We start from the raw sequence: 25,212 nt of genomic DNA, 5'->3' as shown, positions 1-25,212 counted from the left end.
CAACTTGGAGAATCCTCTTTCTCCCTCACAATTTGAAATGGGCAGGGCTAGTTAGATAAAGGCAGAAAGCTTCCAGATCCTTACTGTAAATTATCTTCAAGCCAGCAGCTTCAGATCCTTCACATTCCTCAGCAGTATTTAAGAAGTGAGATAATTTCTTTTAGCGTCGTAGACAAATGGAAGGACTCACAAAAGCTTCTGCATACTTTTCTGCTACACAGTGATTTTTTGGGGGAAGAAAGGGCCAGCCTTGCCAGGAATCCAAATAAATTCACCACTTCGGTGTGAGCACAAAAGCACTTCTCCAGTTCTATCTGCCCATATACTATCATATGTTTCCAAACTGAGTTTGCCTTTGTCATTAACTTCTAGTAACTTTTTCCATCTGGGAAACTAATTTGTGTCACCAAGTTATTGAACTTTCATCCGAATATGTGGCTTCAATACTCATTTCTTTTACGTCTTCAGTTTCTTGAAAGGTGATGAAGGAAGGGAAAGCATTTTTTCCCTGACGTAGCACCAGGGCATGTTTTTCATTGGCACAGACAAATCTGTGGAGGATTTTTTGCCAGAGCGCTGCCATAAAAGAAATTTGAAATATGTGTTGTCTTAACCAAAGAGTTTGCTTCTAACTTAACCACCACATCCTCTTTGGAATAATCAATGATGTTATGTAATAATAGAAGATAATGTTTGTGTGATATCTTTTCTGCAGGACCATATGGTTTGTGACCAGCTTTTCAAGATGATCCTTGGTGTAGTAGCAGTAGTATTTTTTTACCATTGATTAATATTGGCTTGAGTAGGCTTGACTACTATGAGTAGGCTTGACTATGGTTGGATAGACTGCTGTTATTAGCATTGTCTGCAGCTGCAACAATCATTCAAGAAGGTGTGGACTCTGCTTCCTTAGAGGTTTTTAAGCTGAGCTTGGATGACCATCTGTCATGGATGCTTTAATTGAGATTCCCGCATTGAAGGGGGTTGGACTAGATGACCCTAAGGGTCCCTTCGAACTCTATGATTTGCTCATAGAGTAAAAGGTCACACTCGCTTACGCTGAAGCTGTTTTATGATCTCCACCCACCCCCACTAGCTTTATAGAGCTGCTTAGTGGGATTCAAGAGTCGGGAGAGAGAAAGTTTGTTTACAACCCATTTCTCAGCCGGAGTTGCTCTCAGTACAGCTTTCAAATTAGCGAAAATAATACAATATCTGCCCACCTGCTTACAGTCTTAAAGGCCATGGCACAAACAACATAAGGTGCAAGGAGGGAAGAGGAAAGCAAGCTAACTCAGGTGCCAAATTCTTAATGTTACAAGGTTCTAATAATGATGCAATTTGGGTGGAAAAGGGTTGCTTACAGTTCAAAAACAGGCCCTGGTAGTATCTGGGGAGCCAGCCTTCCTGGAAGTGGCCATTGCAGCCAAAAGTGGTTGACTTTGCAAGGTGGAGCATTTGCCTTCAGGAGCCTTGTTGGAACTTGCTGGCTTCTGGCCATTCCCATCACAGCATGTAGAGTCATGGAGGCCCTGTTGATACCATCATGGCCAGCACAGATGATTCTGCAACTCTTACAGGGCAGATGGAAGCGACGGCCTCTACTAGGGTCTGGAGGGGATGAACCCAGCTGGTGAGATGTCAGTTCTATGCTATCTGCTGCATCTAAAAAGTCAACAACAGTGCAGCAGCAGTAATATTAATGTGTCCGCTCCATGGGTGAATCTGGGGCAATTACCGCTAGTGCATCTCCTTTAAAAGGCCCTGATAGTGCACAAGTAGGGTTTTGCTACAATATTAGTCATGTTCGTGATATGCTGGGAAAGAATCCTCTTTGGTTTCTATGAGCTCATTCGGCGTGGAATACTCTTTGAGTTGAGTTAATCCAGGGAGAGAACAACCAAGAGAAGCGACAGAAATAGATTGCTTTAATAGAGGTGAACTTTTAACTAAAGGTTGTGCAGGAATATGTTGTAAGCCTTGGGGGACATTTTAAAGAGATGGTAGGAGAATCGTTTAAAATGGTAGATAGCTTATTTGAAACGGGGCTTCCTGTAGGTTTTTCCGAAAAGGCTTAAATTATGCATGTAATGGGCTACCGCTTTGTCCATCGGGAAAATGAGTAATACACTACTGAATGAAATACAGGGCAAGCTGTCCCCAACTGATTCTTTAAAATACATCTCCGATTACTCTTTGTGCAGCTACTTGTGCTAGGCAGCCTTTATGCACCTAAAATCAATTCGTTCATTTAAATGTAGATTTCTCAGTGCATAGTTGTGTACAAAATAAAGTTCCTGATACAACAGCAGTGGTGTATTAAATGTTTTAGGCTGAAATTCTATACACTCTTGGGTTGAGAGTTAAGTCCCATTTGACTTCATGGGACTTACTTCTGAGTAGACATGCATAGGATTGTGTTGTAAATGAATTAATCATTAAATAACACAGGATTTGCCAACTTCAGAATACTTCCTTCCACATCTTGTGACTTTTATTTTTCGAATGACGCATTAATGGAAGCCAGATATAAAGAACCAACAGTCTGTGTGACCATTTGCCAACCTGGCTTAAAACAAGGACTCTCCTAAAATCCGTTTGAGAATTCATTTTAATTAGGACTCAAAGTTCACTTTTTCTCTAAGAATTCTTCTCCTGCTCTCTTACTGAACCCAGTTTTCTCTTCTGCTCGTTGCATCTGTTAAATTAATATTGAAGTTGCCTAATCCACTAAAGTGGTACTGAAATACAATTCCTGCTGATTTCTGGTGCAGTTGTAAAGTGACTTCACTCTAAATGGTTCATGTAGAATATCTTGCTTTCTTAAACCAGCTTAACCCTTGTTTTCTACTAAAATCAGATTTTTGCTTGTTGCTGTTTAGAAGATTCAGAATTGCTTTCATTACTAGTTTAGGACTCCAGCCCATTGGGACCACATCTCATGGAAACACTGTGGAAAATTAATGATAGCTATATGGGTCGTGTTCATCTCCCACTTAAAGGGGATTCTGCAGGAGAGTGTCCCAGTAGTTTATAGCTTCAACCTCTTGCTGTATTTAACATGCCATTTGGCTTGAATATCAAGGGGGGGGCATTTTAAAATATTCGCAAATATGCAGGAATTCTGGGACTGTCATTAAACCTGATGATCTTAAAGTGGTTGTCTAAGGCAGCAGATCACAGAAGGTGTTCACCTGGGGAGCCTGTATAGCTGCCAGGAAAGAGTTTTTTGCATCCAGACTATTATTGCATACTTCCTGACAAGGTCCTGCCTTTGGATAGAAGCTTAAAGGGACCCTTGACCATTAGGTCCAGTTGTGGCTGACTCTGGGGTTGCGGCACTCATCTTGCTTTTCTGGCCGAGGGAGCCAGTGTACAGCTTCCGGGTCGTGTGGCCAGTATGACTAAGCTGCTTCTGGCGACCCAGAGCAGCACACGGAAATGCCGCTTACCTTCCCACCAGAGCGGTACCGATTTATCTACTTGCACTTTGACGTGCTTTCAAAACTGCTAGGTTGGCAGGAGCAGGGACCAAGCAAAGGGAGCTCACCCCGTTGCGGGGATTCGAACCGCTGACCTTCTGATCAGCAAGTCCTAGGCTCTGTGGTTTTGTTCCACAGCAAATCCCAGCTCCTGGGGCAATTTTCCTGAAGAGACTGGCATGACAGAAATGATGATAATGTAGCTTATTATTTTAAATTTTAGAAGAAGAAGAAGAAGAAGAAGAAGAGTTTGGATTTGATATCCCGCCTTTCACTCCCTTTAAGGAGTCTCAAAGCGGCTAACATTCTCCTTTCCCTTCCTCCCGCACAACAAACACTCTGTGAGGTGAGTGAGGCTGAGAGACTTCAAAGAAGTGTGACTGGCCCAAGGTCACCTAGCAGCTGCACGTGGAGGAGCGGAGACGCGAACCCAGCTTCCCAGATTACGAGACTACCGCTCTTAACCACCACACCACACTGGCTCTATATAACTGTATATTAATAAATATATGAAAATGAGATCATGCAAATGGAATCACTGAAGTGGAAAAGACTGTCCAACAGGGACTGTAGAAAAATTGAGAGCTTGAAGCTAGAAGAAAGGCAGCCAACATGGTACCCCTTCAGATATTGTTGGACTACAACCCACCACCATCTCTGTCGAAAAATGTGGAGAGGCCATGCATGGAGCAAGTGGAAGATGCCAGCTGAGGCAGGGGGTGAAAGAGATCCATACAGACCTGTGCATGGCAAAATGCAGAAAAATAAGCCACAGGGTGAAAGAAACTCAGGAGGGCATTGACTAGTGCATCCGGATTCTTGTTACTCCTCCTAGGAAACTGATGGTTTTAGAAAGCTATTTGATAATCCATACTGGGACGCGGGTGGCGCTGTGGGTTAAATGACAGAGCCTAGGACTTGCCGATCAGAAGGTCGGCAGTTCGAAACCCCGCGACGGGGTGAGCTCCCGTTGCTCAGTCCCTGCTCCTGCCAACCTAGCATTTTGAAAGCACGTCAAAGTGCAAGTAGATAAATAGCTACCACTCCGGCGGGAAGGTAAATGGCGTTTCTGTGCGCTGCTCTGGTTCGCCAGAAGCGGCTTAGTCATGCTGGCCACATGACCCGGAAGCTGTACACCGGCTCCCTCAGCCAATAAAGCGAGATGATCACCACAACCCCAGAGTCGGTCACGACTGGACCTAATGGTCAGGGGTCCCTTTACTTTACTTTTACTACTTAGGTTCAGCATATGTGTAGCACAAATCTTGTAAAGAACCCAATGGAGCGTACTTCTGAGTAGATACAGTGGTGCCCCGCAAGACGAATGCCTCGCAAGACGGAAAACCCGCTAGACAAAAGGGTTTTCCGTTTTTCAATGTGCTTCGCAGGATGAATTTCCCTATGGGCTTGCTTCGCAAGACGAAAATGTCTTGCGAGTCTTGAGATTTTTTCCCCCGCTCCCTACCCCCTTTTTCTAAGCCGCTAAACCGCTGATAGCCTTTTAGCAGCTAATCCGCTAAGCCTTTAATAGCCGCTAATAGCCGCTAAACCGCTAATAGCGTTAAGCCGCTAATAGGGTTGCTTCGCAAGACAAAAAAACCGCTAGACGAAGAGACTCGCAGAACGAATTAATTTTGTCTTGCGAGGCACCACTGTATGTAGAGGGATTGCACTGTTCCTTAGCTTTCCTCTCTTTCTTGATTTGTATAGTAAAACTCTCTTTTGTGCCGGCCACGCTATAGAATCATAGAGTTGGAAGGGTTCCCTGAGGATCATCCAGTCCAGCCCCCTGCACTGCAGGAATATGCAGCTGTCCTTTATGGCGATCAAACCTGCAACCTTGTCGTTATCAGCATCACGCTCTAACCCCCACAATTTATGGACAATGTTGAAAAGGAAATTCTTATTACGCATACTGGAATCACCCAATGAAACGGGCGAGCTGTTTTTTAACTCAGGTGTGAAACCTAACATTTCCTTTTCCAATTGTAATGAATGATATCGGCAACAGGCCTGTCTGCAGTTTTTCTTCTTTAATTCATGTTGTTTTCCAAGCAAGGCTCCACTAACAACAGTGAATCTGAATGGCATTAGAAGCTTTGGCACATTCTGGTTCACACAGCTTGTGTGACTTATCAAGCGAAACATAACCTGAGCTCAATAAACCTATTTTATCAAGAACGCAGCAAATTAGCTTTTCCTGCCTCCCAGGGGCTACAGAAACAAGCATGTGGCAGACTATACATAGAGGATAATGGCAAGTAGTAATGATGATTATGTTTCATCCAGTATCAGAGGCAGTATGTTCTGAATCAGTTCTATTTTTCTAGAAAAAGAGGTGCCGGACCTCACCACGAACATCTCCCTTGTTCTCTTACAATGGCAATAGTGCCCACTGAGAGGTGCCACAACTAAGTTCCAGTGATTTCCAGCTGGGGGGAAAAAACTCTGCCCCAGTTGCTGGGGTCATGAGCACAAGAGTGCTGTTGAGCTCATGTCCTACTTGCTGGCGATTATTCATCCATCCAGCTGTTTTGAAGATTCATAATCTGACTTGATCAAAATATCGTCAAGGTATTTTACAACAGATTGCAAAAATACAACTCTATCCATACAAAAATAACCCAACAGCTCATGTCTTTGAGCCATTGGATGAGGCCAGAGTATATTTCTTGGTAAATATCTCCTCAAAATTCCACCACTTCCTTTTCATGTTCTTTCCCCGTTTATACTGGCTCAGTCTATCCTACTCTGAACATGGCCACATTTCATCATCATCAATAATAATAATAATAATAATAATAATAATAATAATAATAATAAATGTATATACTGCCCTTAGTTGTAATATCTCAAGGCGATTCACAGAATATGATCTCAGGTGATTCGCAAAATATTCATTAGATGCCAGGACTGGACATCCACTCTCCCATCAGCTCTGAACAGAGGAAAAGTGTAAAGAATTTCTCTCTGGAAGTGAGGGTAGCAGTAGCAGATGTAGATGTTTTTTCTTTCCATGTGTGGGGACAGGGCTTTTTTTCAGCTGGAACTCGCTGGAACTCAGTTCTGGCACCTCTCATGTGGGCACCACTGTCAGAGAACAAGAAAACAAGGGAGTTCCAGTCCCTCTTTTTCTAGAAAAATAGCACTCCATGGGAGTGGCTGTTGATGACCATAGGTGCCATCTTCCAGGGGCTAAGAACCTTTCAGCCCCTAGAATAAAATATTTGAACCAGCAGAGCCCTCCCCCCAAGTTAATGGATACCCCACAAGCCAAGAACCTCTTGTTGCTCTCTGCTTGGAGCAGCCAAGAGGTTCTTGCTGCAAGGGTTGACAGCAGCAATAGAGCTGTGAATTTGTAGAGTGGAAGGGAAGGCTGAGAGGAGTTTGTGGTTACACACACACACTTTCTAGCTCTGCCTCCATTACTAGAAATGAGAAATGGAAGTGAAATCAGAGAAGTCAAGGAGTCCAGGCTAAGGAGCACAGAACCATGAGCTCTTCGGTGGAACACCAACAACCTGAGAAATGTCGGGACAGCCACACACCCATCCACGCCAAAGGTAGGCAAAAAAGACCAGCCCAGGTTCCATCAGATAATATTTTGTACCATTTGTGTGTGTTCCTATTTCCCTTGCAGGAAAGGGAGTCTATAAATGCAGTAGATAAAAAATAGATTAAGGAGGCCAGGGCAGCAGATTTGGGGTATGTGTGTGATAAGGTGAGGGAGAAGAGAGTTTCAGCTTTATTCAAGTTGATGCCCTTTGTTGTTGATGGCATACCATGAATTCACCATTTTGTGGTCCTGTCCCTTTTTTCTGCCCCCTTAGGTGGGGCAGCTGTTTTGTCACCAACGGCAGCCATCTTGTGACTGGCACCCATGGTGCTTTCTCAAAATTCTAAATTACCTCACAAGCCCCAAACAGTTGGCACTCCCCATGGCATCCCAACAGCAACTGGAGGGCATCGCTTTGATTAACCCTGTCTAATACCTTTCTTGGTGCTTAAAAACCGTTTTTGTGTTAGGGTTTGCTGTGGGTACTCCTGCTGTTGTTTTCACACACCGTGACTTGCTAGAAGGATTACCTACCAAACATTCCAATTTAATTCAGATAAGAGCTGCTGTCTGCTCTATCGGTCTCAAAAGGAATATCAAAGCTAGAAAAGGACTCGAGAGCTTTCTAAAAAGAATAATCTCTCAGCACGTCTTAATAGGACACTGTCAAAAATTCAGGCTGCTTTGAAGTTGCTAGACTCTAACTGCAGCAATCTAATCTTACTTAGATGAAATAAGCAGGTAGTGGAGCACAGAGGTAGGGACAGGGAAGGGTTGTTGCTTTTTTTTTTTTACTACTGAGAATTTGAAAGAAAACAGCTCTTCTGAGCTATCAAAATATGCCGTTTAATAACCATTGTACAGTCTTAAGCAGAACCTAGTTCTATTGTACACACTAAAAAAACACAGGATAGTGAACCTTTTACAACCTGGTGGGCAGGCAAAAGTAAACGGAACAACAAATGTTATATATATATATATATATATATATATATATATATATATATATGTCTGTGTAACTAGCATACTGCAGATATATCTGTAGCATCTATATATTTTAAGATGTATTTTAATTAATTGATTCCCTGTTTTTATGTTCTTTGTATACTGTGTTAGTTTTATGTTAGCCGCGCTGAGCCCGGCTCCGGCCGGGGAGGGCAGCGTACAAATAAAACATTTTTTTTAAAAAAATATTTATTTATTTAATCTGCAGTATGCTAGTTACGCAGAGAGACACACCCTGCTTTGTGCTTCATCCAGGCAAACGAGAAGCATGATCAGAGTTCACAGACACATTCCAGCCCCACAAGAGGGTGAAGAGAAAAGCAGTGAGATGAGGGGTGTGGCTTAGGATAGGATGTGGCCTGGGGGATTCCCGGGGGCCAAAGAGAGAGGTCTAGAGGGCCATGCACTAGAGTAGAAATGTAAAAAGGAGGAGGAAGGGAAGCTAGTATCATATTGTAGGAGGTGGGAAGGAACAGCAAAAAAAAAAGAATCTTAGTGATGCTTTGAAGGGACTGCATAGTATTGATCAGTAAGAGAGAACTGTTCTTGAAACCCAGTGTTTCTGGTGTAATAATAATAATAATAATAATAAAAGCGATTATTTATACTCCGCACATCTGGCTGTATAGCCCCAGCCACTCTGGGCTGCTTCCAACACATATAAAAACATAACAAACATTAAAATTTTCTTTTAAAAAATGAAATCAACCCTGAGCATAAACAGGGGGCAACATTTAGAATACTCATAGACCTATCCTATACATGTCTATTCTGTTCAATGAGACTTACTCCTTAGTGAGTGAGGCTAGGAATGCACCATATAAAAAATAAAGCACAAGGACAGAGAATTGTGCTTTTGTAGGTCTGACTAAAACTGGTCTAAGAAGTTGCCTTTCGCTGCATTTCAAGAAGATCTTCTGAGCCGCAGCTCTTCAATGTACAATGTTTGGGGATTGTTCCATCTTTTCAGGTCATCTTGGCAGCATTTATATACAGTTTTAAAATAGTCTTTATCAAGGATTCCAGTGGTGGGGCAGAAGGGGGGCAGGACACAACACTATGTGAAGCCTGAGCCAATGATAGAGCCAACTATTTCTAGATTTATTCCAATCCCTTTCCTCTTCGCTTTCTTCAAGGACAACACTGAGACTAAGGAGGCAGCTGACAGGCAGTTCCGCCCCCTGAACTTGTAAGCAGAGTCACTTAAATAATGCAGATGGAGTCTAGAGAGAAAAGAAATGGACGATACGTTACAAGGGGAACTGAACAAATACAATTTGCACATCCTGCTTCTCCCAGGGCAATACCCTCCCTGCAAAACAGGCTTGCCAAAGTGTCTCCACAATCCTGAAGCCAGCACCGATTCACTGTGGAAGGATGTGCGGATCCAGAATTGGCCTCCACAGTCACTTCCGGACACACCGTTAAGACTGTGTTCATGGAAGACCATCTTACTTGGCTACGAGTGATTGCCAGAGAAGAAAGAAGATGATTTATTATATGCCTTGCCACAGTGCTATTTTTCTAGAAAGAGGTGCTGGAACACACTATGAACACCTCTCTTGTTCTCTTATAATGGCAATGGCATATACCTGAGAGGTGCCAGAAATGAGTTCCGGAGAGTTCTGTCTGGAAAAAAAGTCCTGGCTTGCTAGTCTGCTGTTCTAAGATAAACGCTCATCAAAAATCATCTGTACTTAAGGCCCTTAGATGGTACATATGAAATAATGTCAAAAAATGTGGCCTATACCAAAATGTATGCAGCCCATAGCTGTCAACCTTCCCTTTTTTTGCAGGAAATTCCCTTATTCCAGCACCATTTCCCGCTGCTATCCCGGATTGTTAGATATCCTGTAGACTGTCCCCAGGACAGGTGAGGCTACTGATCCCTTATATTCAAATCTGAAGGTTGACAGCTATGATGCAGCCCCTTCCAAGCATGTCTACTCCAAAGCAAATCCTATTGAGTTCAGTTGTGCTTACTTCCAGGTAAGTGGGTAAAGAATCACATGAAGCCACATGTGAAGAACCAAATATGGATATGGGTGATCAGTGATTTCCCCCAGTGTTTTTGTAAGAAAAATGAAAATGCAGAAACAACCATTTCAAACTTGCCTGTGTAGATTTATTTTAATGACTATGTCCATTTCAGACTTAAGCATTCTTTAAAATATGTATTTGCCGCTCTTCTTATTAAATCTGAACTGCTAGGCATGGCATATAGCAATGAGAGAAGCAATTTCCAAATCTTCTGGAGGGAAAAGCCATATAAATGGAAGGGATTGGCGTTATGAAGTATTAACGGGATGTTAAATTGCTGCATATCATATTTGCAATGGGCAGTTTACAATCTGTTCATCCTGATGGATTTAGCACTAGGGAGTCTGAAGCCCTGGCTCGGCAATTTCTGTCTGCTGTTGGTAATTTATGGTGAAACTGTACCCACAAATAATGTGTCAGCACAGAATGAATTTGGGACCCAGCTCTGCCCAAACAGCTCCATTATGTTCTCAGGGGCAGTAATGAATGGGAAGTAAGGAAAAGTTGCCGTAGAGATAATGAATCTGAATACTAATGGCTTGTGCTTGCGCGAAAATAGGATTGCAATTTATCAGGCGTTACCAAATCCATTCGGTGCCTCAAATGAGGGTTTTTTTGAAGGAAAAAGATGCCATCATTTAAGAGCAAGTTAGGTTTAGTTTTGCATTTTACTGTAACCCTTTAATGACCTGCGTGCAAAAACTCAAAATGGAAACACTGTCCCTCTGGTCTCCAGATCCACACATACACTTTGAAACTGCCTGCCTGCTTATGATCCACCAGAGAATCCATTGTCTAATAGAATGGAGGTGGGGGTGCTGTTCTTTCCCTTCAAAGAGATGACCAGGGAAGTAAGTCCCAACTCAATCCTCAAGGATCGCCCTCTTGCAGACAAAACCTGTTCATTACTAGATCAGTGCAACTCACTTTGTGCTGGATGCCAAATCCAAGTCATGGTGAACATATATTATTTCTTTCCCTGCTATGGAGGAATCTGCTTTATACCAGAGTTAGATATTGGGTCCATTTTGCCGCGTATATTGTCTATAATGACTAGCAAGAGCAGCTTTCCAGGGTTTCAGACAGCACTCTCCCAGGACTCTTGCCTAGAGATGGCAAGGATTGAATCTAGGCCAATCTGTTAGCCGCTCTGAGCCTGGCTTCGGCCGGGGAGGACGGGATATAAATAAAATGTTATTATTATTTACTATTATTATTTTGCATGCACAGCAAGAGCTGTATCACCTCTACAAATGCAAATCATTTTGACATTGATGCATAAGTGATGGAGGGAGGACCTATAAATTGCAGGAACCAACCACAGAAACGCCAAAGACTGAGTGAAACCGTTGGTCCACGTAGCTCAACCTTACACCAGGGCTATCTTTAAAGCTCTATTATCAATTCATTCACTTGCCAAAGCAAGGAGAGTCTGCGTGTTACCCCAGCGCTCTGGCAGATGACATATTTGCTCCTGATCTGGAAAACTTCCTGCAGTTAGGCTCATTCCTCTGCATCTCTGCACCACTGTTTTCAGCCCTGTGTGGAGATTGCAGAGTTTTTATCTGGGGTCTTCTCCAGACAAAGCAGAGGCTCTACCATTGAGCAACAGGCGTCTCAGAAAACTACGTAATTCTGCAGTTTTAAAAATGATCAATGAGAATACACCAGTGGGCTGGCTGATATATGCATTGCTTGATTTCCCACCTCATTTTTATTCCTTTCAAAGTTTGATTTGCAAACAGGTAACGAAAGAGATGAGAAGGTGAAAAAAAGAAGAAAGTAGCATCTATCTTTCATCTATCTATCTATCTATCTCATAAAATAAATGGGGGAAATAAAATGGAGAATAATACATAATTACTAATTACATAAAAAAGCAGTAACATTGACTGCTTTTGGGAAGATTATCTTTCTGCTTAACACAGCTTCTGCAAAACTGGAGAAGAATTGGTTTCTTCTCACTTGATAACTTAGAACTTGATGATTGGCAGTTAGGCGTGAACCCTTTACCCGTACTGCTTTTGAAGTGACATTGGGTGATATGAAAAGTTTGTATGAAGTGTTTGACCTGCAATGGCCCAATTACACATGCAAGCCATTGCTCTCAGGCAACAGCCACACTTTTAAAGCACTATTGTGCCACTTTAAACAGCTATGGTTTGCCCCAAAGAATCCTGTGAACTGTAGGTTTTTTGGGGTGCTGAGTGTTGTTAAGAAATAACTATTCACCTCAGATCACAAAATGAGTTAACAACCCCCCTTTCCAGAGACTGAGAATTGTAGAGGGGAAGAGGGGTTTCCTAACAACTGCCATCACCCCTTTTAAAAAAAACACTACAGTTCCCATTATTCTTTGGGGGAATCCATGACAGTTAAAATGGTAAGATAATGCTTTAAATATATGGTGCAGATGAGGCCTATGTTGCAGTTATCATGAGATGAATATGTGTGTTTGAATTAGCTCTGTGCCATTTCTGAATAATGCAGTATAGGTGGTTTTAAGAGGACCAAACAGAGTAAGTTAATGCTCACTTCAATGAACCAATGACTGTGGCCCAATACAATATCATACCTATTTTCCATTTCCAGATATACGTTCTTTTCTCATTGAAACTGCTTCACTTAATTTACTTTTTATCCAACCAGGGCATATTCCTTCAAAGCCTACAAATATGCTTCAGCACGGATATTTCCCTGCAAGACTCATGAAAAAAGAGGTATACACTGAATGATTTGAATTGCAATATGTCTATACTTTCCCGTGGCTGAAGGTTACAGTATAAGGTTGATTTTGCCAGCAGTCAAAAGTTGAAAGTGTAAACACCTCAGTGGCTTCTGTAATTTCTAGAGTTAAGAAGCTGGTGCTTGAGTTCCGGAGGATTTCCCCCCTATAATATGTTTCAGAAATTCTTTTCGAAAGGAAAAAAATATGATCACAAATAAAATTGGGAGGAAAAATTAAATGTGATTTCCTATTATATTAGGCTCTTCTATGTTTTCTTCCAGGGGTGCCAACTTGAATAAATAATAATAATAATAACAACAACAACAACAACAACAACAACAACAACAACAACAACAACAACAACAACAATAATAATAATAATTTATTATTTATACCCCACCCATCTGGCTGGGTTTCCCCAGCCACTCTGGGCGGCTTCCAAAAGAATATTAAAATACTGTGATACATCAAACATTAAAAGCTTCCCTAAACAGGGCTGCCTTCAGATGTCTTCTAAAAGTCTGGTAGTTGTTGTTCTCTTTGACATCTGGTGGGAGGGCGTTCCACAGGGAGGGCGCCACTACAGAGAAGGCCCTCTGCCTGGTTCCCTGTAACTTGGCTTCTCGCAGTGAGGGAACCGCCAGAAGGCCCTCGTGCTGGACCTCAGTGTCCGGGTAGAACGATGGGGGTGGAGACGCTCCTTCAGGTATACTGGACCGAGGCCGTTTAGGGCTTTAAAGGTCAGCACCAACACTTTGAATTGTGCTCGGAAACGTACTGGGAGCCAATGTAGGTCTTTCAAGACTGGTGTTATATGGTCTCGGCAGTCGCTCCCAGTAAGCAGTCTGGCTGCTGCATGCTGGATTAGTTGTAGTTTCCGGGTCACCTTCAAAGGTAGCCCCACGTAGAGCGCATTGCAGTAGTCCAAGCGGGAGATAACCAGAGCATGCACCACTCTGGCGAGGCAGTCCGCGGGCAGATATGGTCTCAGCCTACGTACCAGATGGAGCTGGTACACAGCTGCCCTGGACATGGATATTGTGGGGGCCCAGGTAAGCCCCATCCCACATAATCAATCACATGATGCAGTACACACACACACACACACACACACAATGTGAATGGGAATGCCCATCAACTTTGTGGGGGCCCAGTCCCCTCAAATATTTTATTGTGGGGGCCAAAGCCCCCACGGCCTCTAGGGGTTGGCTCCTATGTTTTCTTCAGTTCTCGTGTTTTTTTATATCTGGATGCACTAAACATTCCTTTTTATTGTTAAAAATAAAGGGCAGGTGATTTATATTGCCAAGTGAGGATGCAGAACAGAATCTATATTATCCCTCTGCCTTCAGGATGACTAGACATGTACAGAAACTTAAAGTGAGAGCATTTGTCAATGAGACAGCTACCAAATCAATTATCAGGAAGTGATGAATGAAACCCCAAGAACCTATGCTTAAAGCAGTGGGTCACAAACATTTTCCCTCTGGGCCACACTTTCAGAATAGAACTTTCCTCACGCCACTCCTTTAAAAAGAAGAAGAAAGAAACAACTCCTAGCAGTGCTTGATTTATAACATACAACGCAACTACAGTGGTACCTCCGGTTGCGAATGGAATCCATTCTGGAGGTCCGGCCGTATCCCAAAGTTTTCGCAACTGGAGAGACTGCTTCTGCGCATGCGCAAGCGGTGAAACACTTCTTGGTTTGCCACTTTCTCAACCCAAAGTTTACCTTACCCAAGGGTAACGTAACCCGAGATTCCACTGTACTTTATAATATGATCATGGGACATCTAGAAGTTATAATGTGGATACATAAGAACATGAATCATTCCCAAAATATAATTGTAAAAGAGTACCTTATGTACATATATAAACTCAATGAGAGGTATGAGCTTGCTTTGCTGGGTAATCTCGTTTATATTTCATGTGATTTCATGCTCTTTATTGCAGCTCTTAAAACAGTGAATGAATTTCCCCTCTGGCTTTATATACATTATTTACACAATGGGTCCCATCTGATTGGCTGATTCGGCTTCCCTCCTGGAGCCTGATTGGGCTGCTCCTGCAGGCCAATCAGTTCTTGCATTCCAGGATCCTACCTGTCTAATAGGCTGATTAACTTCCTCCTCGGGCCAATCAGCATGTTGCATTCTAGGATCCTACCTGCCTATTCTAGGATCCAAGCTTAGTACATAACAATGTCTGTAGAGCATATACTGTAGAAGAATAGCCAATGCTCTTGAAGAGAAGCCTGGGTGCTGTTTCTGGTTGTATATCCATACTACACTGAAATGTTTAAATGTTTCTTTGATTGCTCTTGAATCTTCCCGCCGTTTGCCATCCTCTCCTGCCACACCCTTTGAGAGCACTGCTGACTGAAAGCAACATGATAATTTCTCGTTCTAAATTGCTGGTTCTTTACCTTATCAATAGCATCTAAACTGGACCGCATTCAGCCAGTATTGGGAAAGGAGCACAAAAAAGATTCACAGTCTGAAGAGGAACTGAATCCTGGCTTCCTGCTAGAGAACCAACCACTTTAACAAATTGGGAGCATAGCTAAAGAGGTAAGGGAAATGAAGAATTATGATAGCAAGGAAGTCTAGGCAAAGCCCTTAATCCAGTGAAATCCCATAGAAATCAATGGTGCAGGTTAGCTGCAACTATGGCTATCTACACCATACATTTAAAGCACCTTTCCGCAAAGAATGCTGGGAACTGTAGTTTTCATCTCGCAGAGCCGCAATTCCCAGCACCCTTAGCAAACTGCAGTTCCCAGGATTCTTTGTGCTTTGAATGTGTACACAGCCTAACGTTCTCAGGATTGGGGCCACTTCTCATGAAATTATACCACTGGTACATCCAGCCCTTTACTCTGGGTTTATTTCCTTTGTACAACAGCTATCTTGAAGTTGCAATCAGGAATAGCTCAGTCGGTAGAGCATGAGATTCTTAATCTCAAGGTCATGGGTTTGAGCCCCATGTTGGGCAAAAAGATTCCTGCATTGCAGGGAGTTAGACTAGATGACCCTTGTGGTCCCTTCCAAATCTACAATTCTTGCAACACTATTGCTTGTGAACCAAACTAAGACAAAGGATTTTCAGCACATGTTATGTGTCAGTTGGCTTACCAACGCCTGGGCGTCGTGTCATCAAGAAACCAGTGTTGTTTTTGTGGTTTCTGCATTGCTAATCTCCAGGCTTGATTACTGTAACACACTTTATGTGGGGCTGCCCTTGCACCTGGTCTGGGAGTTGCAACTAGTACAGAATGCACTGAGCACCAGAGCAGATTACTGGCCTTGTGTTACTCCATTGCTGGTAGAGCTGATTCTCTACCGGGCCAGGCTCAAGGTTCTTGTGTTAATTCACAAAGCCCTAAACAACTTGGGACCATCTGATCTCTTATACTCCAGCTTGGTCATGGAGATCCTTTAATGGAGATCCTTGAATTCCACGCCCCTGATGTTCAGTTGGCCTTCACTTAAGGACTGAGCCTTTAAGATGGCAGACGCTGCCCTGCCTGTAGGGGTTTGGCAGAAACTACCACGCCTTCTTTCAGAGGGGTGACTGACTGCACATAAGACGGCCTTCTTTGTGGTGGCCCTCCCAGGTTGTGGAATGTCTTCCCTCTGAGATGCATCTTGTACCAGCATTGTACAGTTTTCAGCACCGCACCAAGACACAGCTCTAGATCCAAGCTTTTGGATGAGTGGATGTTTTCTCTTGTGCTACATTAGTGCAATCCTATTTTGCTGCTCTTGTGACTTTGTTTAGCTTTGTGGTTTCCCCTGAATGAATGGTATTGTTGTTGTTGTTTAGTCGTTTAGTCGTGTCCGACTCTTCGTGACCCCATGGACCAGAGCACACCAGGCACTCCTGTCTTCCACTGCCTCCCGCAGTTTGGTCAAACTCATGCTGGTAGCTTCGAGAACACTGTCCAACCATCTCGTCCTCTGTCGTCCCCTTCTCCTTGTGCCCTCCATCTTTCCCAACATCAGGGTCTTTTCCAGTGAGTCTTCTCTTCTCATGAGGTGGCCAAAGTATTGGAGCCTCAGCTTCAGGATCTGTCCTTCCAGTGAGCACTCAGGGCTGATTTCCTTAAGATTGGATAGGTTTGATCTTCTTAATGAATGGTATACTGTGATATTTTATGTAACCTGCCCTGGGAGTATCCAGGGAAGGACAGGCTATAAGTATAAGTTACCACATAAAATAAAGGAATGCATAATCTGGACACAGCGGGCCTACCAAAACCCATGTGCAAATCTGTCTTCTTGCACCAGTTTGGCTGCTTATTTCAAGCTGCCCAAAGAAAGGTCACCATAAATTATTTTGCCTCCTTCAAACAAATGCTGACAGTGGTTATCAAACATTCGGAAGGGCATTTGGCAATCTATGACTTTAAAAGCCAAATGAAGGTCTAAATACGTAACGCATTTATGACCTCCATTCATAATTATATCCAGCATCAAGCTGACAAGGCGCAACGTAACTTTTCTAGTCTGACATTAAGAAAATAGCTGTGCAACTGGTTTTTCCCACGACATCATTGTTATTATGGTCGATGGGACCATATGCAAACCTGAATCCGCGCCAAGCCTGTTATGGATGGGGGCTTAAGGGCACTGTAAGGGGTTGAGGCTGGAGAGAGTAATGTGGCAAAACCTACTGACTGACACATCCAATTTTGCATTGCTTGTAAAAGCAATGCTTCACCGCATGCAGCCACGACTACATATAACATGCAGCGCATTCCTAATCTTCCCCAGAGTCTGGCATTTTATATTTCCACCTCAAATATCACTCCCACTTCAAAAGCATATTTCTACGTCCTTATCACTGATACCTACTAAATTTAATTACACTGTAATACAGGTCACAGCAAGAACCTCTGCACTCTGACTTCCCTGAACTGGAATATGTTGTTGCAGAGAATATCCTGCAAAGCCAGAGGATGAACTTTCAGCCCATACCTATGTATGTTCACAAGGAAACAAGCCTCACTGAGTTTAATGAGACTTACTTCCGAGTAATCTCGGTAAGGACCGAAGAAGCGGCAGGATGCAAAAGTGATAAAAGAAATACAGTGGTACCTCGGAAGTCAAACGGACTTCCAAAATTTCGACTTCCAAAATGTTCGGAAACCAAGGCGCAACTTCCTGCAGCCAATTGGAAACCCCGCCGGATGTTGGGATTCCAAAGAACATTCGCAAAGCGGAACACTCACTTCCGGGTTTGCGGCGTTCTGGAGCCAAAATGTTCGACTCGCAAGGCATTCGGATCCAAGGTACGACTGTAGTAGCATTTCATAAGAAGAAGTAGAGAATTGCCAGCTAAGCTGTTCAGATTCAGCCAGCCTAAGGTTTGTTTGTTTATGAATCGTTTCCTATAAAACATATTGGAAGTAAATTAACAAAAAAGACATCGACAATAAAAACATATATAAAACAATTTCATATATAGGGCCTGAACAACTTGGGTCCAGGGAGGGAGCCTCTACCCTTGTGGTCCGAATCCAAAGATTACACAGGATATTTCCCCCTCCTGCTTCATAGTACAGGAGCTCCATGAGCGTTAGCAACTTCAGGAGTTTTTCCCGGGGGGCAGGCAAAGCAAAACAGTGCAACGGGGCTTCAAGATATTTTATCACCCCAAAAAATGAGGGCCAGCACATTTTGCCTCCTATCTCAGATTATAGAAATGCTAGAAACTTTTTTTTTTTTTAATGGAAGCTTCAGATCTCTAGACTATGCTTCATTTTGGTGCTGGGGGAGGCTGCTCCCTCCTGTGGACACCCATGTCCACATGGAGGATAACACCAGTGAAATAGTCATTTTCTTTGTAGGTAAGATTCAGAAAGGGACGCAGGTGGCGCTGTGGGTTAAGCCACAGAGCCTAGGACTTGCCGATCAGAAGGTCTGCGGTTTGAATCCCCGCGACAGGGTGAGCTCCTGTTGCTCGGTCCCTGCTCCTGCCAACCTAGCAGCTCGAAAGCACGTCAAAGTGCAAGTAGATAAATAGGTACCACACCGGCGGGAAGGTAAACGGTGTTTCTGTGCGCTGCTCTGGTTCGCCAGAAGCTGCTTAGTCATGCTGGCCACATGACCCAGAAGCTGTACGCCCGCTCCCTCAGCCAGTAAAGCGAGATGAGCGCCGCAACCCCAGAGTCGGTCACGACTGGACCTAATGGTCAGGGGTCCCTTTACCTTAAGATTCAGAAAGTATGTGAAACAGTGCTTCTGGAACAAGACTTCCACAGGAGATCTCAGAGTACAGAAGGGTTCGTATGGAACAAAATACCTTTTCAGTTTTGCTTATGTAGGCTGTTTATATCTTGAATCGAGCCTTTAAATTTAACTGGCAACCACTGAAGCTTTCGTCAACTTTGGGCTTGTGTTTGTTCTCCTCTGCCTGCCCTGTGGAATATCCATTTCCTTCTCGGCTTTTTACAGGTGATCAATCTGTAGAATGGTATATTATGCCTTCAGTTAATGGAGAAGCATTTCCTTCATTACCAATTAGGATTGTTCCCACATTAATATAACGGTTCAGTTCAGGCCCACTCTTACTAATAAAAATGAATGCTTTTAGGGATATTTTTAAGAACCTGCGATAGTCAAAGAAGTAGCCGGGTGACACCAGAGGGCCAGTCTGGTGTGGGTGTCTTATATACAGCTTCCAGATCTGTTGCCAACTGTCACTCTGGGAAAGTTTGATTTTCAGATGTCTCAGGGGGTTGTCATGCAGAAGATGGAGCAGACTTGTTCTCTCTTGCTCCAGAAAGCAGAACTGGAAGCAACGGGTGGCAATTGTGGGGAATCAGATTTTAATTTTTTTAAAAGTAGGACAGTAAAATCTGTTCAGCAGTGGAACTTTCTGCTATGGGAAGCAGTGGGGTGGGGGTTTTTTTGCTGAAAAGAAGCTTGCATCCTGCTTTGCAGATCTTGCACTGAGCAGGAGGTTGGTCTAGATGACTGCCGAGACCCCTTCCAATTCTATAATTCTTCCTCGTGCTTGACTGCAATCTGACTCTATCCACCAAGGCATTTGGGCCCCTTTGGGCATTAAAATGTCTTAGCCCGATAAAAAGTACTATAATTCATGCAATAGAATCATCAGTGCCCTACAGCTAACAGTCTGTTGGATTCTCTTGCTGTATACATTACGCCAGCAAATATGCATTTCAAAATAAGTCTCATTAGTGAGATCGTTAGGAGCCCCTACACAGTCCTGTGTGCCTCCCGGGAGCTCATCTCCTGTCAAAAATAGTTGTCAGTAAGATACCAAAATGCAGACCAGCTTACAATATTCTAGGGGAGAGGGAGTTGCAAGGCTTTGCACTCAAGCGTTTCAGGGGTACAGAAGGTTTTACAGACTCAAAGATTAGCTTATTGATCAGTCCTACTGCCCCGGAACAATATTGATTTGTATTTTCTTCTCGTTTAACTGCTCCTGAAACATATTTTCAAGTTAATTATCCTCGCTGCCTTGGCTGGAAGGCAGATGCAATGTGCTTTGGATACATGGTGACACACAGGTTTAATCTGTATATTTTAATGATCAAAGCAGTGTCATCGAAGGACCTGAGCTTTAGTGTGCCTGCTTAGGCTGGCATGATAAGCTGCAGTGAAAAGGTACTTAACTCTGGGACTGGAGAAAATATTTCTGCTATTTGTCTGAAACTGGTCACTTACCCAGTCCTGGGGAGGGTGGCGGTTGCAGCCTGTCATGGCAGGCACTGGATCTGGGGAAGCAACGCTGGACTAGATGGCTAGCCATTGGGAAATCCCATTGGATTGGCGGCTTTTTCCACCACCATGAGTTTGAAACTGGCCAATCCTGCCAGTCCGGGTGGGCGTGACTTTGGGAGCGGACTGGAGTAGAGCACCATTTTCTTTTGATTTCCTGAGCAGGAGAGAAATCAAAACGTTCAGCCAGACATGTGCATCAAGCCAATGTCTTATAAGTTTAAAAGGCAATTTACAGCCGATCGTGTGAACTACTTCAGTCAAACAGAATTGTGTTTTTGAGATGATACCAAGCGGTTGCTCTGTGATGGCTATAACACATGATGTACCATATTTTTCGCTCCATAAGACACACTTTTTTACTCCTAAAAAGTAAAGGGAAATGTCTACGCGTCTTATGGAGCGAATCTGTGGTCCCTGGAGCCAAATTGCCTGGGGCAAAAAGCAGACCGTGCTTTTTTTTTTTTTTTTTTAGGAAAGGGGTGTTGAAACAAAGCCGCTGAGCAGCTGATCAGCAAGCGATCGGGAGGGAAAATAAGGGACTCTAGCGATAAAGGAGGCTGCCTGGGAGGGGGGAGGTAAAAGCACATGGATCCTCAGGATTTTTGCATTGGGTCACCCCAGATTCACCATCAGATCACATAGTATGTCCATGGCTACAACCTGCACCAAAAAAATCACACATCCACTGTTTTGTGGGGCCACAATGGCACAAAAACGTGGTTACAAAGCACGGATCCACATGGATCCTCAGGATTTTTGCATTGGGTCATCCCAAACTCACCGTCAAATCACATATCATGTCTGTGGCCACAGCATGAACCACAAAAATCATACCTCCACTGTTTCGTTCTGAATTTATTTTTTCTTGTTTACCTCCTCTAAAAACTAGGTGCATCTTATGGTCAGGTGCGTCTTATGGAGCAAAAAATATGGTAATCATCATTTGATATTGCAACAACTGAGTGATGAGCATATGTGTGTGGAATGCCCAAGAGAAAATGCAGGTGTCCGGAAGTGATGGCACTAGGTTGGAAGGGTGATTGCTTGTGTGAAAATGATCCATGTCAACATATCCCCAGATTAGGGCACATGACTTGCCGATCAGAGAGTTCAACCTCCAGGCAATCCTCAGTCCTGTCACTGTCTTTTCAGAAAACCAACCACTATTTATTACACAGCATTTCTGTGGCACTTGTTTTTACATTCAGATAGTAGATTCAGTGGTGGGAGTTGTGCTGGACATGGGATTGTGGTAGACTGGGCTCCCAACTAAAGGGCATGGAGAAATTGCATTTATTGTCACCAGAACTGGAAGCCCTACACTCAATTCCATGTTTTACTGCTTCTACAGTGGGATAATGGAAGAAGAAACCTTTTAAAGAATTGTAGCCGAATTCTCACACCAGAGACTTTTATTAGAGTAATTTACCAATTCAGATGAAAATAAGACCAGACGTTTATGGGACTAAAGACATACTAAATCACCAGCTACTTTGTCTTTATATACTGTCCCAAGCCCAGGAGCATACATATTATAAATTATACTCAAAAGTATAAGACAGCTCCATTTTCTCATCCTAGATGAACTCAGAGGAACCTCTGCACTTCATTTCACAGATATGAGACCCTGTTGCCTGCCGTTCTAAATGACGGTTTCGAATCAGTCAATTTAGTTGTCTCACACGGGAATGGATTTTACCCCCATACGAAGCTATATTCCAAAAGTAATATTGATTAAAGTATAAATATAAATTAGCCCCCCCCATATGAATAGTGTTTCAAGATTCATATTACAGTTCCTTAAAATGCAATATATTAATAATAATCTTCTATTTAACATAATATTGGATCTGCTATAATATAGCATACTATTGTTTCTTTACAGCAATAGTTTTTTAATACCTATAATCAAAACAAAATGACTTCCTTAATTAGATCCACATTTCATTTTTCTTAATTTATCTAAACCTCCTTCAATGGATCCTATTTTCCCTTTGAAAAACCAAACCAGTTTATATGTAATAGGAACTGTTTCACCAAATTCCTGGCTATTTACAAAATCCAAATACCAGTCTGCCAAAATCTTGTCCATCGTTCTTTGACTTCCCATTACTTCAGGTTTGTGAAACAACCTTTCCAGGACAATGTTTTGCCAAACTTTACTGTACCAATATAAGAATGGAAGATTATCACCTTCTGAGTAACTCATTGTCTGCAACAGGATAATTATATATTGGCTGAATAAGCTGAGATACGACCAAGTCTTTTGCTCCTCCCCGCAACAGCCCCATGTCTTCTGGTAACCATAATTTCCCATTTTTCCTGAGCTGAGAAACCATGGTTAGCACCAGCGTCAGAACAAGCCATGATATTAAACCATGGTTTGGATTTAGTGGTGCTGTCAGGGCGAGACTGGCAGCAGAAGTCTTGGGCTCCACTTAGTAGAACAAAAAGGAGGACCCCCACATTTTAAAGCAATTGAGGCAATGCATTTTACTATCTAAAGAGGGAACTCCCATAAAACTACCAAGTCCAGAACCTTCTACCCCTAGTGAGTGTTCTGCATGAATAAATACTGCAATACAGTGGTACCTTGGGTTACATATGCTTCAGTTTACATATGCTTCAGAACTTTGCTTCAGGATGAGAACAGAAATCGCGCTCCGGCAGCGTAGCAACAGCAGGAGGCCCCATTATCTAAAGTGGTGCTTCAGGTTAAGAACAGTTTCAGGTTAAGTACGGCCCTCCAGAACGAATTAAGTACTTAACCCAAGGTACCACTGTACTGCCTGAAGTCAATTTAATATCTGTTCCAAAGCTGGTCCAAACAAAATGGGGGACTGGTTAATTGAGGCTGCCCAATTTAATTACAGCTCTCATGAAGGGAGTGAAAGGGCTGTGTCTACAGGGGTGAAGATTCTTCATTTGTTGTATTATTAAGCAAAGATATGATCATCCACACCAGGTCTCTTCTTGTAGAATCTACATCAGTGGTTTTTCAAGCAAAGTTCTGGAGAACCCTGGAGTTCCTCAGTGAAAGGCCAATAAAAGGAGACAAGTTTCCCCACAAGGCCTCTTGTCTTTTGTTACCTATTATCACCTATTATATGCAACTACATGAGACTCATGAAGTTTGGCTAGCTAGGGAGCAGAATTAATTAAATTCAGTTCTTATTTAAAGGTGAATCTATTAAATTTCCACTTTTTGAGACAATATGCAAACCAAAACACAGCTATCCTTTGAAATTCACACATATCCGAATGTTGCAGTATAGTTCTCCAACCAAACACTGTTTACAAAGATGCACATATTAGTGGGAAGGGTACTTAAGAAAAAAATACAGTAGTGAAATTAAGATACAAAAATGTATTGTATTAGGGAAAATTACATTAGTCAAAACTGTAAACAAAAATGTGTTTATTTGGAGAAATAGGCAGGAAAATGCTAAGGCATTTTCATGAGAATTGCAAAGAAAAAACGCAAATTGCTGCATAAATTTAAATAACTGAAATTGACAGATTGTTCCATCCCTAGTGAGTGCCTTGCATGAACAAAATAAATGTCCTAGTAAGGCAAAGGTAAAGGGACCCCTGACCATTAGGTCCAGTTGTGGCCGACTCTGGGGTTGCGGTGCTCATCTCGCTTTATTGGCCGAGGGAGCTGGCATACAGCTTCCGGGTCATGTGGCCAGCATGACTAAGCCGCTTCAAGCGAACCAGAGCAGTGCACGGAAATGCCATTTACCTTCCCGCCGGAGTGGTACCTATTTATATACTTGCATTTTGACATGCTTTTGAACTGCTAGGTTGGCAGGAGCAGGGACCGAGAAACAGAAGCTCACCCCATTGCGGGGATTCAAACCGCCGACTTTCTGATTGGCAAGTCCTAGGCTCTGTGGTTTAACCCACAGCGCCACCTGCGTCCCATCCTAAATGACAGTATTCCCCGCTAAATAGAAAAGTTGCCACCTGCATCCCTAACTGTCCTAGTAGAGGTCCCCAAATCTTCTGGGATGAGTTGGGATTCCATCTCAGACACGCAGGGTTTTTCTCATAGCCTAAGGGCCTGTAGTTAGGTGCATGCATAGTGCAATACATCCTAATTGCATTTCTTCCCCCAAACAGGGGCCCAGAATGTGCGCCTAAATGGTTACATTATTCCCAAACTAGCTATGAAACTGGAATGTGATATGCATGTAGTCCAAACTGCTGTATAAGTTTTTTAAGTTTACATTTGCCAAGCAAAACATGGGTTATAAAATTTACCTTCATGCACTATAACACAGGTCAAGCCAAGCATGTGAGATGAAATATCGGGGTGCGGGAATTCTGTTCCTGCTTCATTACACACTTGAACCGGCCTTGGATTTGAGGGAATTGCACAATTTAAACTTCATTTATTTGCTGTGTATCGTGGCAATGAAGGGTCCAAGATCTGGTGTTTAAGGGTGACAATTGCTTTCCTTCTCTGCATAAGTTTCATTTACTCGCTGTGATGGTGTCAGACTAGTACAAACAGGCCCATATTGTCTGAAGAAGCAGTTTTTATAAATAAGGAGCTTATTAGTTAAATGAATAAACCCAAGCAGAAGGACCATAAATGTATAATGAACGGATTGGCAATTTTCCTCTTTTCTTCCC

The 25,212-nt window shown here is 42.9% G+C and overlaps 3 long non-coding RNA genes across 3 annotated transcripts in view; 1 reads left to right on the top strand and 2 right to left on the bottom strand.

The window, feature by feature from the left end:
- Nucleotides 1-25,212, bottom strand: part of LOC310657423 — a 290,637-nt gene that overhangs the window by 156,249 nt on the left and 109,176 nt on the right. The gene's annotated exons all lie outside the window — the stretch shown is intronic.
- LOC310657408 overlaps nt 1-25,212 on the bottom strand; it is a 145,269-nt gene that overhangs the window by 62,341 nt on the left and 57,716 nt on the right. The gene's annotated exons all lie outside the window — the stretch shown is intronic.
- LOC310685735 lies at nt 3,990-5,672 on the top strand. The gene is made up of 2 exons (XR_014515452.1): nt 3,990-4,790; nt 5,145-5,672. It is a non-coding gene; the product is annotated as an uncharacterized lncRNA (long non-coding RNA).

This window comes from Podarcis tiliguerta (genome assembly GCF_965153285.1).
Source record: "Podarcis tiliguerta genome assembly, chromosome: 9".
NCBI classification, from domain to species: domain Eukaryota; kingdom Metazoa; phylum Chordata; class Lepidosauria; order Squamata; family Lacertidae; genus Podarcis; species Podarcis tiliguerta.
The sequence above is the reverse complement of the archived record's forward strand: the minus strand, read 5'-3'. Positions and strand labels throughout refer to the sequence as shown.